The sequence below is a fragment of the Ischnura elegans genome, chromosome 7 (assembly GCF_921293095.1).
Source record: "Ischnura elegans chromosome 7, ioIscEleg1.1, whole genome shotgun sequence".
NCBI lineage: Eukaryota > Metazoa > Arthropoda > Insecta > Odonata > Coenagrionidae > Ischnura > Ischnura elegans.
The window spans coordinates 4,321,225-4,339,427 of record NC_060252.1 but is presented as its reverse complement, the minus strand read 5'-3'; positions in this window follow the sequence as shown (position 1 = coordinate 4,339,427).

Sequence of the window (18,203 nt, the reverse complement as noted above, 5' to 3'; positions counted from 1 at the left end):
TCGAACTTTAACTTCTGAGATGACAAAAATGCGAAATTGCGCCTAAAATATATTGTACTTATACAATGCGTAGATTTTCAACTTAGATAATAAAATTGCGAAATGACGACAGGAATTTAAAATTAAAATATAGTTTTTTTGGTAAGTTTTACTGCTGAGATGATAAAAATGTGAAATGAAGAATGGAATTTAAAATTCTAAAACAATTCGTAGTTTGTCTACTCAGGTGATAAAAATGCTAAATGAAGCCTAGAAATAATAATTTCTAATACAATGGTCTTACTACTTTGAGGATTAAAATGCGAATTAAAGCTTGGAATTTAAAATTCTAATACAATTCGTTGTTTTACTGCTGAGATTATAAAAATGCGAAATGACGACAGTTATTTATAATAAAAATTAGAATATAATGCTTAGTTTTACTGCTGAGATGATCAAAATGAGAAATGAAGACTGGAATTTAAAATTCTAGTATAATTCGTATTTTATTGCTGAGATGATAGAAATGCGAAATAATACCTGGAATTTAAATTTTTAATACCATTCGTAATTTTCTCGCTTACATTATATAAATACGAAATGAGTCCATAAATTAAAAATTCCATCACCATTCGAAGTTTTCAAGCTGAGATGATAAATAATTCGATATGAGGCATAGAATTAAACATTCTATTAAAATGCGAAGTTTTATTGCTCAGTTGATAGAAATGCAAAATTATGCCTGGAAATTAAAATTCTAATACAATTCGTAGTTTGACTACTGAGATAAGAATGTTAAATGGAGCCTGGAATTTAAATTCTTATACAACTCGTAGTTTTACTGCTAATAAAAAATGCGAAATGATGCATAGAATGAAAAATTCTAAAGCGTAGTTTTTAACTACTGAGATAACGAAAATGCGAATTGAAGCCTGAAATTTAAAATTCTAATATAATAACATGTTTTACTGCTGAGATGCTAAAAAGGCGTATTGATGCCTACAATTTAAAATCCTAATACAATTTGTAGTTTTACCGCTGATGTAATAAAAATGCGAAATGACTCCGAGCATTCTGTTCTATTATAATTTAATTTTTAGTTTCACTGCTGTCATAATAAAAATGCGAAATGAAGTCTAGAATTTAAAATTCTAATCCAATAATACTGAGATGATTAAAATGCGAAATGACGCCTAAAATGTAAAATTCTTATTCTACTTACAGTAGTTTTTCTGCTGAGATGATAAAAATGCGAAATGCAGTATCACGTGTCCGACAAATAAAGACTTGTTGCAAAATTTGTTGTTTATCGTGACAATAATTTGTTGGTGCCCCAAAATAATTCAGACGGAAGGTACCCTTAAAAGTTCATCGCCTGCATGATGAGTGGTCTGGGTTGCACGTGAATGCGTAATTGAATCAGTCAGTCAGAATAAGCTGCTTTGCGTCATCATATTCACGCGCCCATAACAATCCTAGGATTGGTTCGACGCAGCTCTCCGCTCAGTTCTCCTATCAGCTAATCCTTTCACACCTACGTATTTCTTCTCTTTCACATCCTTCTTTACCTGCTCCATATATTTCGTTCGAGGTCTTACTTTGCGTTCTTGCCTTCCACCTTCCCTCGACAATTTTCTTCATTACGCTATCATGTCTCAAGATGTGGCCTATAAGGTTGTTCCGTCTTCTTGTTAAGGTTTTCATGAGGCTTCTCTTCTCTCCTAATCTTCTTAAGGACTTCCTCGTTACTAACTCGGTTGATACATTTGATCTTCAACATTCTTCTGTAGCACCACGTTTCCAATGCCTCTATCCTTGCTTTCTCCGCTGCTGTCATTGACCATGCCTCACTTCAGTATATGTAGCATACTCCAAATGTAGGTTCTTATAAATTGTTTCTTTACTTCCATATTTATGTTTACCGCTGTAAGCAGGTCTTTCTTTCGGTGGAATGCTCTCTTCGCCAGGGCTATTCTGCTGATAATTTCTTTCTTACTTCTCCCGTCGCTAGTTATCTTGCTTCCCAAATAACCGAATTCATCCGCTTCCACAAGTGTTTGCTTCCCTATTTTAATGTAATTCTTGACTTCCTCTCTTCTGCTGCATACTAATATCTTGTTTTTCTTTGTGTTTATTATCAGTTGATATTTATCCTTTATCTTATATCTATAGTAACCAGAATATTTTTCAAATCCTTCTCTGTTTCTGCTATGACAGCAATATCATCGGCAAATCGTAGCATGCTAATTTCTTCTCCATGGATATTCACTTCCCAAGCCTTTTCTTTAATTCCATTTATGGATTTCCATTACGGTGTGACATGTCCATGGAAAGTCACGAACATGATGTCCACGGACATGACGATTTCGTCTAAATTAAGTAATAGGTGGGACTGGCAATAAGTTAGCGCACTGTCCTTACTACATTGCACTTACAACTTAGAGCTGTAAAATACATCTCAATTGTAATAAGTAAAAGATTTTACTTTTGCTAAATTTTACTTGTCCACGGGCATGACTGATGATCTTGGCTCTATCAAATAACTGAGCTAAAATTTTTCTTCCAGCGTTAAAACATTCACTAAATCAAGTTAAAAACTCAAACAACCCAATACAGCTGATAAACTCCTTCTCTACAAACTGGTTTTTCAGGGCAGCCACCATCTCCTCTAAATAATTCCCCCTTTTCCCTGTGTGTCCGCGGACATTGTTTTTTTGGGTAGCACAAATGATTTTTTATTTTATAATAAATATTATGAAATAAAACAAACCCAAAAAGACTATTTTGGAATTTTTATAATGTTGTTACTTGTTTAACGATAGATTTTATAATAATTTTTTTGTTAAAGGTCGTTAATGTAAAAAAGACCTCTTGAAAATCCTTATGGGACTGTCCACGGACATGACGAACGAGTCTATGGATATAAAATTTGGGGAATTTATTTTTTTCTTTACTAATTTATCGCTAAAAGTAGTAAAAGGGTACATAAAATAATATGCCAGTTTAGTTTTGATTTAACAGTTTTGGTTTTTTTTATGGCTGTCCATGGGCATAATTTTGTACGGCTATGAGTGAATGACCCAAAAAAGTGATTGGCCAATGAAGGTAGAAAAATGAAAATATTGCTTAATTTCTTTCGCAAAGAAAACGGTACATAGATGCTATAGTCATTTTTCACGAAGGATACTTATTGGATTTCGATTGATGTACGTAATATTGCCTAAGCAAAGGAGGATATTTGTGCAGCTATGGATATAAAAATGTGTTACCATAATTAGAACGACTTTTATTTAACTAAATATGGAGTTCTTTAGAGAAGGTGTTTCTTGAAATCAGGTACAATTTTGACCCAAAAACCTGTTACTGTAACTTCAGAGCTTTAAATACCCTGCCGGGTAAATACGTACCGACAGAATTAAATAAACCGTCTGACCTATTCATGGATATCCACTGTTGCGAGGCAACACTGCAAAGAATATGCAGAGGACATCGTCTCAGGCGTCAGCATATTGGACTGTATCATGAAAAACAAGTATAAAGTACTCAGACATACGTCCACATTTTCATGAAAGAATTATGCAAGAAATTTCACTGTATTCGCGTCTAAAAAGAGTTCTTAATAACAAAATAAAAAAGGCGCTTACAATGTGATAGTTTCAACCTACATAGAACTAAAAATATCGGGAAAACACCCTAAATCATTTAAATTAGAACTCAAAGGCACACACACAGACATAATTGATAACCCTGTGGATTAGCTAAATATTTTTGCGAAAATCCCTGGTGCAACTTTGTATCAAGAATTTTTATTGGAGGAATAACATACATTAAACATTTAACTAATTAAAACTATTTTTAATTGTGAATTTTACCAACTTTATAATTACTCTTTATTCCTCTTCCTCAGTTGTATTTTTTTCGGCTCTATCTATGCGTCAAATCTCGATCTTTGCTAAATTTATTTTCGATGTCGTTGCCGTTTCATTAAACGCTAAAACAATGTTGTCAGAATTCTACTCCTGATGGATTAATGATGCCACTTGCTTAAATTCGCAATTTCCATTAAAAATACCTCGTTTTCAACAAGTTGGATTGGGAACTCGTTTAAAACAGGGAAATATATACCAATCTACTCACTTCTCAACAGTATAAATTAAGCTTTGAAATTTTGTTGTATTATTTCAAATTTCCATCAAATGGAACAACACTAAAATGAGAACTCCTATCTATTGGAGAACCTTGCCATAAATTATTTGCCGAGAGCCATTCACCAAGAGTTCTTCCACACCCTCCTTCATAAAGTATCCATTTGAATTATTAAAATGAGTCGTATTACATTTTCCACATTAAAATAGAAATGAGATATATGAAATTTAAATAGATAATTAGATAGAATTTTAAAATCATAAATTTATATCTATAAATAAATATATTTATGATTTTCAAACTAGCCGATTCATCTCCGGAACATTTAGGCGAATTTACATTTATAACGAATTTACGAGAAAACGATCCGTCCCCCCTAGTTATTGATTCAATCAGTTTTATCTCCCTCAGTTTTATCAATAAAACATCCTCCACTTGGCCTAAATCTTTTCATTGCCACTTATTTGTAGACAAAAAGTTTTTCGTGCAAAATAAAAGGAATATTTATATATGCTCCCCGATCGGAAACCCTATTTGTCTCTTCAGTCTCAGTCACCTCTCGAAAATGTAATTGGCTATTTATCCACTTCATTATCCTGAATTCTTATGAACTGCAATTATTCATCTGTCAAACGCATGAACATAAACAAATATTACCATATTTTACATAAACATTACAAAAATTGCCATATTTTCCTTCGATATTAATGATACTCTCCTTCGCATGTGTGTCGGCAATTAGCAGAACTAGTTTGATAGATGCATAATTGCAGTTATTAATAACTTCTGTTATCTTTAGCCTTCATTTTTGACGGCCGGCAAGTTCTCCAACTATTCTATTTCTATTTTCATGTAGGTCTCACTCAAATTGCTAGACAGTTTAGTCTTTTGTAGCCGAAGGACCATTGATAGGAGTTATTTCCCGTATTCAGCAAGCATTATTGCTATTAAGATATTCTGGCATTTTATGCACGCATGTGCTTTTGCTTCACTTGCAAGGGTTGAACAACAAAATTGGTGATTCAGAAAAAATCAACGTTTCAATGAAAATAATCTTGTTCTCTTCATCTTGTTCTGCTCATCTTGTTCCTAACGCCTACATTTTGTATTAGGTCCCGCAGGCATCATTGCTATCAGCAAGTATGTCGTTCAAATATTCAACTACTTCTTACATATATATTTTGTTCCTGAAATTATATTAGTCCTGAAATTTCAATTTTAGGAAACTTTAAAACCTCTTAGGAATTATTTTCCAAAATCAGATCCACCAAGTAGCAATGCAATAAGAATTTGTCTACGGCTATACGAAGCTCATTTTTGCATAATTTCAAAGGGTTAGGAAATCGATTAGGAAAAGAAAAAGCGTACGAATGGGGTGTGGCATTATATGTCTGTGAAACATGGATTCAGGGTAAAGAGGATAAGAAGAGAATGGTGTTATAGACGAATGCTAAAAATTAAGATAGCAGACCGAATTTCATATGAAGAAATATTGAATCAAATGAAAGAGGAAATAAGCATGTTGAAATCGGTCGTAAATATAAGAGTTCAGCTTTTTGGGCGAATAATGGAGCACGTAGGGATTCTATTTACAATCCTAGAGTCCTTATCGTTTATGGAAAAAGGCCCATGGGTCCAGTTGATAGAGCAAATAATGAAGAATGCAAAAGGAGCGCCGAGGAAATGAGGAGGAAGGAGGCCAGGAGACGAGAGTGTCGAAGAGATTGCAGATGCTGGAGGAAAGAGCAAAATTGATGATTACCTTTAAAGTTATCCAAAAATTAATGTTTGAACAAAAATTATCGATAAATGTTATGCCCTTAGCACTCTACCAAACTTGTGACTACTACTTCAATAATCAATTGTACCGTTGCGATGTTACAATTCAGGTATTGCTTCCTTCAGGAAGTTCTTAAATTCACATTAGAAAGAGTGGTCTCATGTCTTTTAATACCAGTATAAAGTGTATGCATATTTATCAAAAAAATCTTCACCTTTTCATACACGGTGGATAAAAAACATTATTTTTATTTTATTATTTTTCATTTATTCCGTCTAATTCGTCATTGAACGACACGAGAATATTTGTAGAACGTCTCCCAAATGGTCAGCACATATAATCATTAAAGACGACTTGCCGCAAATTTTCTATTGGTGTGAAGGAAAATAAATTTACTCTTCATCTATCTAAATAATCTCTATAAAGGAGGCCTTTTTTCAAAAGAAGAAAATGGAATAGTGTGGGGAAAAATGGATGAGCTAAGCTGTATGAGGGCAGGATAATGTGGGATGGCCTGGAGTGTGGGAAGGAGCGCGAAGGAAGTCAGCCCTCGCTTCGAGTCAGCACAAAGCGGAGGGAGCGTGATGGGATTCGATTCACGTTTTACTGCCGAGCGCTTCCTATTTTAACGGCCTCCCGTGCACTCCCATTGGTGCACTGCTTACCCAACCCCAGTGACACCATAATATGCAGAGTGTTTGCGCGACGCGAAACCACAAAACAAACCGCACACTGCTTTTCTCCGACGAATGCCAATCTGCATTGCGATCGTTCGTCTAACTCTATGCGATCTAAACCTGAAAATTATACTTTCCTGCGTTTCAGTACTTTTGATGGCTCTTTTCTCTCAGATGACTATCATCTGCAGCACCATGCCTTGCCATAATATCAGTCATTGAGTTACATACTCGCGAGTGCCCTCAACTTTCCGGTGTGGCTTACACAAAGTTCTGGCTGCAGTGTTGGCTGAAAATTGTTTAACTCTTAATTCATATCCACTTTTGATGAACTGTTATTTCCTGCATTCTGGATGAACTCTTATAAATGAATTCTTAACCATTCATAACTAATAAATTCCCATTTGAGGCATTAATGTGTACAATTGGTCAAAACGATTTCTTTCTAATGAAGACATCATTTGAGGGGTTGGGGTAAGAGTGATTTTTTTCTCAATGGAGTTAGGTAGAGTTAATTGTTAGAATAAATACACAAAAACTTGGTTGCCAAGGGATACGAGTGTCTCTCTGCTCTGTGCTGACATCGAGTGGAAAATCAAATGCACTACTAAATATCTAATTCATCTCGTTTTCTTTTCTTTAACCATTATCTGTATCTAACTCTGTGTAAAAAAAAAAAGAAATCACTTGCACACCTTGGCGTCTCACTTCAAATGGTTTTTTAGCCAACTTCAATCACGAGATGTAGCTCAAGTAATTTATTAGGTTTTGAAAATCAGAATTTAACAAATATATATACGCTTGAAGTATTCCAGGACTTATTAATTTCCTTCCCCTTATTAGTTTGACGAGAGGAAACCATATGTGCCAATTAAGATTAAACTTGGAATGGATCGTCGAAAATGCTCTCTTTTCGACTTTAAATTTGCAACGCATGAAGATAAATGGATATAATGGGAAAATTCATGCAAAGAAGTCTATAGCGACTGTCACACCGGTTTTTAATCCATCAAGTTCTTACTTGACTTCGACATATGATGTGTCTTAGCGTCAGCAACACAGATAGCTCGGAAGAGCAAGGCAGAATTTCTTTTACCATTTATCAACATCGATGCATTGGCAAAGTGGTCCACCTTCAATCTTATTAACACAACTGTCAATGCTCTTGATATAATAAATGACATCGCATTGCATGCCGGTATTACTCTGTTCACAGGCGAATTACATACGACTCCTCCTCATTCCCGCATTCGATTTCCTCATTCAGAGGGTCCTAATTCACTTCCACTCCCCCGTCTTCCTTTCTCTCGCATCGTCTTCTCATCGCTCTACATACCCTCCGCATCCAAAGGCGTATTATCCCACATCCGTTTTCCTTTAAACATGCCTTTAATGTACGCGTTTTTCATTATGATTTTATATCCGTACCTGTCCGTATGTAGGGCATGATGGCTGGGATATAAAAATTAATATACATATTCAATTGCATACTAATTTTGCAGATGGTAATTATTACAACAGCAAGTGTCATTACTTCATCAGTATCCTGCATCAATGGGCTGAATAACAGTCTAATGACAAGGTTTCGGGTGGATGAAATATCCCCTAGTAAGATGGTACAGAGTAAGAGTACGAAAAGACGAAAATGTGTGCGTCAAAGAGAAATCACCACGGAGATTGTTTATCCCTCCACTCAATCCCACTCCACTTCCGTACTTCATCGATGGGTCTCATTGGCGTCTCAAAATTTGGCCTCTTTCATTGTCCCGTCTTCCGCCAGAGATTTTCCAAACACTTCTCTCATCACACTGAGCGCCCGCAGCGCATTGTGACGCGACGCCTCAACATCCCTCAGTTTCCTACTAACACCTAACAGCAATCTTTCCGATGCTTATTTAAGGAACGAGCTCCCCGTCGACAACTGCAACTCGCCTGCACTCATAGGTCCCTTTAAACGCCGTCTCTTCCAGCATCTCTTCCGGTTGGATTCAACATCTCCTTAGCCGTATGCAGCTGACCACTAAATGTTTACTCTTTTTTTCGACATCAGTTGTGATTTAAATGCTTATTAATGCTATTCATGCTTAATTTTCGTTTGAAAAAAACTTTATTAACTTTGTACAGCATAATGTACAGTGGTTACCAAAAAGTTTCTTGACAAATTGAGCGGCGCCACTTCTGCTCCTCAGAGAAATTGAGCTTCACTTTCTGCTATTGTTGTCCTTGGTTACGCGCCACAAATATTTCGTTTGCTTGTAAATATATGTTGTTGGCAAAGGTTACCTACAAGCAACAATATAATGTCAGTTATTGAGCCCCTTTATATGTTTCTACCTAATTATTTACCGCATGAGAGTACAATTGCTCTGTGACTGCTTTTTATAATATTTCCTTTTATTTGTAAATTGCAGGGACCAGGAAAACAATTAATTCCAGAGAGGAAGCCTTTGGCTGTAAGGCTTGGCTGTGCCAAATTTTGTTTCAACATTTTCAATTTAATGGGAAAATAAATAGTTTTTTAGTGTAATTTGGTTCTTTTAAATAATCAGTAGTCACTAGTTAAAACATGCATTCGTCAATAGTTAATATCCTAGGGATATTCGTGAACTACGCTGGGAATGTTCCCGGATTATGCTGAGAATATTTCTGAAATATCCCAGGATTATTCCTATAAGAATATCCCGGGAATATTCCTGAACTATGCTGGGAATATTCCTGGAATATCCCTGGGATATGCGTTAGGGCGGGCGCATAGAATATACCAGGATTATTCTCGGGATATTCTGAGAACATTGAGAATATTCTAGGAATATTCTAATATCCCTTCAGGAATATTCTAAGCATATTCATGGGATAATCCTCTGCTGTATGGGTATATGGTCCAAAGGAATTCTGGAATCCCAAAATAACGTCTCTTAGGATTTTGATAAAAAATAGCGTCTTACAGAATTAAAATACCGTCTTCCGGAATTAAAAAAGCGGAAAATAATATTGTCCGTCGGAAAAAAATGTCTTTCAAGACAAATTCAGGGTCTTTAAGGATAGAAATCGCGTCTGTTGCAATAAAATAGTGCCTTTTGAAATTTTGGAATCCCAAAATACTGTGTTTCGGATTAAAAAGAGATTCTTTTGGAATGAAAATAGTTCCTATTAAATTCTGGAATTCCGAAAAAGCGTCTTTCGAAATAGAAATAGCGTAATTCGGAATGAAATAGTATGTATTCTAAAACAAAAACCGTATTTCGGAAAAAAATATAGCATCCTTCAGACAGCGTCATTAGAAATTATGGAATCCGGATGTAGCGTCTTGTGGAAATCTGGTATTGAGAAAAAATCTCCTTTTGAAACAAAAATAGCGTCTATCGGTTTAAAGTAGCGTCTTCCGGTATAATAACAGCATCATTCCGAATAAAAATTGTGACTTTCGGTATAAAATGGCGCATTTTGGAATTCTGGATTTAAATAGCGTGTTTAGGAATAAGGTAGCGCCTTTTGGAATCCTAAATTTCCAAAATAGCCCCTTTCGGAATAAAAAATAGTGTCTTTTGGACTAAAATAGCGTCTTTCGGAAGAAAAAAGCGCCTTTTGGCATTCTGGAATTCCGAAATAGCGTCTTTTTGAATTCTAAATAGCGTCTTTTGGAAAAAAAATAGCGCCTGTTGGAACTCTGGAATTCCGAAATAGCGTCTTCCGGAATAAAATAGCGCCTTTTTGCATCCTGAAATTTTGATATAGCGTCTTTCGGAATTAAAAATAGCGTCATTCGTAATGAAATAGCGATTTTTGGCATTCTAAAATTCCGAAATAGTGTCTTTTGGAAAAAAAATAACGCCTATTGGATTTCTGTAGTTCTTAAATAGCGTCTTTCAGAATTAAAATAGCTCCTTTTGGGATAAAATTGCGCCTTTTGGAATTCTGAAATTCCGAAACAGCGTCTTTCGGAATAAAATAGCGCCTTTTTGCATTCTGAAATAGCGTCATTCGTAATAAAATAGTGACTTTTGGTATTCAGAAATTCCGAAATAGCGTCTTTTGGAATTATAAATAGCGTCTTTCGGAATAAAATAGCGTCTTTTGGCATTCTAAAATTCCGAAATAGCGTCTTTCGTAATAGATTAGCACCTTATGGAATTCTAGAACTTCGAAATAGCGTCTTTCAGATTAAAATAGCGTCTTTCGGAATAGAAAAGTATCCTTTGGCATTCTGTTATTCCGAAGTATCGTCTTTCGGGATAAAATAACGCCCTTCGGCATTTTGAAATTCCAAAATAGCGTATTTCGGAATTATAAATACCGTCTTTTGAAATTTAAAATGGTGTCTTTCGGAATAAAATAGCGTGTTTTTGGCATTCTGAAATTAAGAAATAGTGTCTTTTGGAATTCTAAAAATCTCAAAATAGTATTTTTTGGAATAATAATAACGGTCTTTTGTAGTAAAAAATAAAAATAGCGTATTTCGGAATATAAATAGTTTTACGGTAGAAAATAACGTCTTTAAGAGTAAAAGAGCGCCTTTTGGAATTCTGGAATTCTGAAATGGCGTCTTTCGGAATAGTAATTAACGTCTTTTCCAATATAATAGCACCTTTTGGCATTCTGGAATTATTAAACAGCGTCTTTTGGAAATCTGAAATCTCGAAATCGCGACTTTTTAAATATAATAATGTCTTTCGGAATTTAAATAGCGTCTTTCGGAATAAAAAGCGCCTTTCGGAATTCTGTAATTCCAGAGTAGGGTCTTTTGGATTTATTGAATCGTCAAATATCGCCTTTCGGAATGAAAATGGCGTTTTCGGTAAAGAATGGCGTATTCTGAAATTACAAAACATCGTACTTCGATTAAAAATTGCGTGTCCGGAATAAAATAGCGCCTTACGGAATTCTGGAATTCCGAAATTGCGATTTTCGGAATCGAATGTGTCTTTCGAAATAAAATAATGCCTTTGAAATTTTAAAATTCTGAAATAGTGTTTTGAAATTTTGAAATCTCCAAATAAAAATTGCGTTTTTCGGTATACAAAGCGTCTTACGAATAAAATACCTCCTTTTAGAATTCTTGAATTCCGAAATAGCGTCTTCCGGAATAAAAATCGTGTGTCTTTCGGAATGACAAAAGCTACTTTTGGGATGAAAATAGCATCATTTGGAATAAAAATAACGTCCTCAGAATAAAAATAGAGCCTTTTGAAATTCTGTAATCCCAATCTAGCGTTTGATGGAATTCAACTATTCAGAAAAAGCGCCTTTTGGGATAAAAATACCGTTTTACGGTATGAAATGGCGTTTTTTGTGACGAACATAGTGTCACTTGAAATAGCGTCAAGTACTGTGTTTCGACGTATAAAAGTATCTTTTGGAATTCCGGTATTCCATAATAGCGTATTTGGAAATAAAGTGCTTCTTTCGGAATAAAATAGCTTCTTTTGGAATTCGGGAATGCCGAGTGTCTTTTGGAATTCCGTTTTTCAGAAAAAAGCGTCTTTTGAAATGAAAATATTGTCTTTTGCAATAAATATTCCGTTTTAGAATTTAGGAATTCCAAAATAGCGTTTTTTTGGAATATCAGAATTCAGAAAACAGTCTTTTGGCCTTCTGGATTGCCAAAATGGCGTCTTTTGGAACTATTCGATATTCAGAAAATAGTGATTTTTTGAATGAAAATAGCGATTATTGATATTTTGAATTCCGATTTCAGAATACAGCCTCTTTTTGATAAAAAAAATCGGGTTTAGGAATAAAAAGGCGTCATCGGAATACTGTAAAAGCGTTTTGTGAGTTCGTATCTGCTCCTTTCGTAATTCCTTGAAAGATTCTCTTGGAATTACGAAATAGCGTCTTTCGTTGTTTCGGAAGACATTCTTTCGGGATTCTCATTAGCGTCTTTCGTAATTACGGAACAATTTTGGAAATTTTTACAATACAAAATATCGCCTTCGGAAACCCGGAATTGCGTATTTGGGGGTATTGCGATTTTTTTATGTTTATAAGGTCTTTCGGAATTCTTTAATTTCAAAATAGCGTGTTTTGGAATTCCAGTATTCAGAAAAATAGGCTCTCGGTATTCTGGAAATCGAAATAACGTAATTAAGAATACTGTCATTCAATAAAATAGCGACTTTCGAAGTTTAAAAAAAACGGTCTTTCGTTGTACTGGAATACCGTCTTTTAGAATACAAAGATATTGTTCACAAGCAAACACAACCGTTTCCAAACTATAGGATAATTTTTCAAATGGATGTTGTTTATAAATCCAACAATTTAAGAATGATTTTAGTTATTTTGATGAATTGTTATGTAGCCGTGAAAGGTTAATCGCAGTCCTGTATATAATGCTATTTTTTATAATTTTTCCTAAAATGCATGGAATGGAATTCGTATAGGATTCATCCTGGAAAATTTTGTATGATCATTTGCTAAGTTTTCTCTCTATATGTTTATGCTTGTGAAATGACCAATGAAATGTCTATAACTTTTATTTTTACTATCGCGAATCATGGATGCTTTGAAGAATACTTGTAAACACTCGGCAAAAAATGTCTTGTTGATGGTTCGTCGCTTTAATCTCCAATCATATGACCCCTCCAATTTCCCCACGGCGTTAAATTAATGTCGGAGTACATTGTATATCTGCAAGCATTTGTTTCACTGCCAGCTTCTTAAACATCTACAGCCAAATATGTTCGTTAACTTTATTGAAGAAAGCTATCAAGATAAGCTTGCAATTATGTAAATAAAAAACAAAGAACATCCACATTTCTTTCAATTTCACTTACAATTCATTCGTTCGATATTAATATAATTCATCTCAGCTTTCTTGCTGTCTAGCTTAAAATCGACGTTTTCCAATAAAAAAAACTTCATCCTCACTTGAAGAAGGCATCTGGTCAATTGATGACTAGAACTTGTTTCCAGCTTCTTACGTGAAGGGCCGCAAAAATTTCCCGTGCTTGTAAAAGCCGGAAATAAACTGCTGGTTTTCAGGCGCTTGAATCCAGCGTTTTACACGAGTGCACCCTAAGAAATCCGGCAGTAAAGAATAGTGAATTAACCCTTCCGTGACTGTGCCTAAAAACTCACGCGAATAGCACGAGGTACCTCAGGTACACCATTTATAGTTCATAAATTATGTGTTTCATTTTAATCTTTCCTGTAATCCAACACAATGGCTCCTTTTTCAATGATACAATATCTTATTTTGTAAAATTTATAAATACATTGCAGGCTTCATTTAGGCTTTTACGTTGATTTTGTGCGAAATGGCTGAGACATTTCATGTTTTGCTATTGTAACATCGACTAACATGCAATGAAAAAAGAAGCACAAAAGGCGAGTAACGTAGAAGTCACGTGGAAGTCATGTTGCAAAGTAATGTAGGATTTCGGCGTGATTGAAGTTATGTAATATAATGAAATGTATCGCATTCAAATTTTATTCCTTCACACTTATAACAAACAAGTTTTTCCTCCCGCCCAAAGGTGTGTAGGTTAAGTCTGTTACCCCTACTATAATAATTGAAGTTTTCAAAAACAATTTAAATGTAAAAAAATCATTCGTCGCTTAAATTTTAAAAAAGTGGTTGAGCTCAAATACAAAAAAATATCAAAGGAAAAAATTAAAAAATAAAACAACTATACAACATTAACATAAAACACAAAATAAACAAAATACTTACGTGCAACTTTAGGACATGAGTCCAAATTAGGGATCGCTAGAAATAAGTTTTTAACCCTCAAATTAGACAAGGAAGGATATATTCATTTACTATTAGAATATGCTATCAGTCGAAAGGAAATCAACAATAATGACCCCAAAGGCAAAAATATTTTCTCGATGAAATTAAACAAAAGAAAAGTTGTGTTTACATCCATTGGGCAGAATAGAGAAACGCGAATATTTACCGGAACACCAATAAATCACCAGACTCCACCCGTATGCTTCATTCAATTAGCAATTTAGAGGCTATCGCTAACTTATATCGCCGTAGTGCATGCAAAAAGCTACAAATAATTGCGCCATTACTCGCGAATATTAATGCCTATAATAAAAGAAAAAATCATTGTCAACTTTAGAAACCGGTGAAAGAAAGATACTAATGCTATAACACGGTATATTCTACGCTCTTACCTTTGAGAACAACATATATTTTCAAACAAACTAAATATTTGTGGCGCGTAACCAAGGACAATAATAGCAGTAAGTGAAGCTCAATTTCTCTGAGGAGCAGAAGTGGCGCAGCTCAATATGTCAAGAAACTTTTGGAAACCACTGTACATAAATAAAACTTATGTTATCGTACTCTCCACTTGGAATATCGGCATTGCTCACGCGACATATCCATTTGATCTTCAAAGCTGTACGAAATATTGATTGAATAGGCGAGAGAATATAAGAAAAATTTGCGAAATGGGATCAGCGATTCTCAGGATCTCGTACTATATCTCCGCCGCGAGGCATAAAAAAAGCAATGACCGCGCGGGAGCAATAAAGAGGCCGCCCAACAACAGAATAGGGTGGTTTCCTATTATTTTTTTATTGCCTAAATCGAAAGATTATTACTCCTGGAGTACGTATTTCACGCTTTTAGATTTTTAAATGACGATATCTATTTTTCGCGATTACATGAAAAGTGAAAATTTTCAAGCGCGCGAAAACGCGACGCTTAAGTATGAATGTCGGGAAGTCTCTCCGCGTGACGTATTTCTGGTTCCCCCTCCCGCCCTGCGAGGTGACCTTGAGGCGAGGCTTAGCGCTGATACGACGCAGGCTGCTAGCGGCTAGCATAGTACCCTGCTGGCTGGTAGCGCTTGGCTTAAATAAGGATTATTAAGACCTTATCAAACGAAGAAAACTTTCCGACCTTAGCCAGTTTTAATAAAGTGATTGTTAAGACATGTTTCCCTGAGCTCTGCGCCTCATGCATGCAATGGTAACCTCAGACGATGTATAACTCCTATCTTATCCTATAGAAACTAGGTCCCTGTGACGTCACGTGGAGTGGCATCGCATGGGCGCCAATCTGGCCGTTTTCAAATGAGGATAAAAATGGACCATTGCCATTCGTCTAACCCGGTATTTCTAAAACAAAATAATTTGTATATTATGAATACACTAATGGTGGGTAACGAATCGCAATCAATGTCTTTCGTTTTCTTTGATGAAGGAAACCACCCTATTCTCCCCCTCCACTTCACAACCGCTCCATTTATTCCCAGCCCAGATGTCACTGCGGACAGACAAATTGCCAAAAAACGAACTTTTTTCCAAAAACTTCGACGGTTTAGAAATTAAGAAAATTCCTAGTATTGTATGCTACTTCTATTAGTGATAGCCTTAGAGTTCACTAGTCGACACGAAGGTGAGCGCGCTTGAGACTGCCGATGTATTCCTAGAGCGCAACTGAAGAAGTCTCCAAGGGGGAACTTGCATGAATAATTTATTTCGCAGGCGGACAGAAAATGTTTCTGAATACAACAAAGAAAACCGCATGTAAATCTGAGTTTTCCTTCGCGAGATATTCAATGATAAATATAACGAATTTTAAAGCGCACCAAAAACTCCCTCACCCCCCAAGCCACTTCTGACGTAGCCTCGATGATGTCAAAGGTGCCTAAACATCAGACGAAGCAATTGTTGTGATTGTTTGTAATAGTGGCCAGCAGCTATGAGAGCTTCGTTTGTGAGACATGTTGATAATTTTCTATTTAAAGCAAACTGTCAGAAGATAGGGGCTCGGAAGCCCTCATATTTTGTATTATTTATAATACTAATATCTGAGTAAGGGCATAAAATCTAAAAATTGGACCAGTTAAACCAAAAATTTTATAATACCTAAATAACATCATTGTAGGAGTCTGAGCCACGGCCAATGGAATCGGGATACGTTAATTGTAAGTTGATGTTATCGACGGCATATCATTCATTTAAGTATATAATTACAACAATTTTGATGCTTACTAATGTCTGCTATGCTTTTCTATTCAATAGCATCATCCATTCGTCGTTTAGGACTGCCTGTGCTTGTATTATGATGTGAATTCCAGTCAATGCAACTTTTGCTCGCTGATTGGAGACGTCTAGGAACATTTTTGTTCCGAAATAGTGTTATTTTCAACGTGACATCTCCCGTTAAGCTACAGCTAATAACCAAAGTGCCAGTGGCTGTAATGCACAAAGTTCGACAAGGTTAAAAAATATCGGCCAAGAGTTATCAGTGTTCCATCGTGATTGAATTGTAAAAAGTGCATTACGCTATCGATAAATGTCTAAAAGTAGTGTAAAATTGTCAGTAGCGTTTCACCTCCGTTATTCACCGTAGGTATGACATTTCACGATCAAGCTATCAAGATTAAAACTGTGTGTGAAGTTTGTTATTCTATTATTTCAACTAATAGTAGTGAGATAAGTCACCTGTGTCACTTGTGTGGGCTAATTTAAAGGTTTAAATCAGTGAATAAATAGTTGTTTTCATCATAACGAGTTCTGTAATTGTAAGTTGTACGTGATGAATATAAGAATGTGACAGTGACATCCAGTTTTTGATAAGAGTATTTGCCTATTTCCCACTATAATTTTATGGTATATGCTAGAATATTGTTTATGGATTTACCTATATTTTTGAAATAGGTTGTAGCTTGTGTGTGTGTGTTGGCAGCGGAACCGATTCGCGATCTCACATGTGGAATGTGTGCAGACTGTTTTGCTATGAATTCGTACCATAGGGCGGATAGGACTACCTTCTCCGCTAATACGGCGTTGCCAAATTCAACAGCGCAACTTACGATCATTATCCTCCAGTATTACAAGTTTCTTTTACATCTCGATTTGCCGCCGACGTATAGCAATTATTTGTCAAAAAAATTCCATGAGGGTCGTGGCATCAATTTTTGGTGTCCTAAAAAAAGGCTGGTGTCCTAACACCCCCTGCCACACGCCTTTTAGGCGGCTTGCGGGGTATTATGTGGATGCAAATGAATTTCAGGTGTACTATTCGAACGAGCGGCAACGTTATCATCCATTTTTCTGATAACTAAAACATACGAAGTGAAACGCTTGTACTTCATTATCCCGATGTTTCATTATATTAAATAAAGTAATAATCGTGGCACAATAGCAATAGGAAAACTTGCCCAAGAATAACAGAACAAAATAAAGTGACGATGAGCGGCTAAATACTCCCTCAAAACAAATTTTACACCATGCGCTCAGCGTATTTCCCAACTCCCTATGACGCCACCTATGACGTCACGCCTGGCCTCGGCAACGCTCGGGTGTTTTCGCGCAGTGGTCGGCTCAGAGAAATTTTTCTCGATTTTAACGTCAATTTTTTTTATTTCTTTTGATGATGAATGGAGAAACTTTAGGTATTTTTGCGAGCTAATGAATCCATTTTGCTAATTCAAAATAGTTTTCAGAGCAATCGACGACCCATGTAAGTTCCCCATTCCGTGGACTGTATCATCACTGCTATTTGAGCTCTGTAAATTGGAAAGGGAAGAACAAAGTTATCTCTTTTTTAATTTGTAATAAGAGTACTTTTGTACGTAAATTAAAGTTTTACGATAATATGAGGACGTATAGCACCGAAAATAAAACGCTATCAGCCCATAAAATGTATCATATAG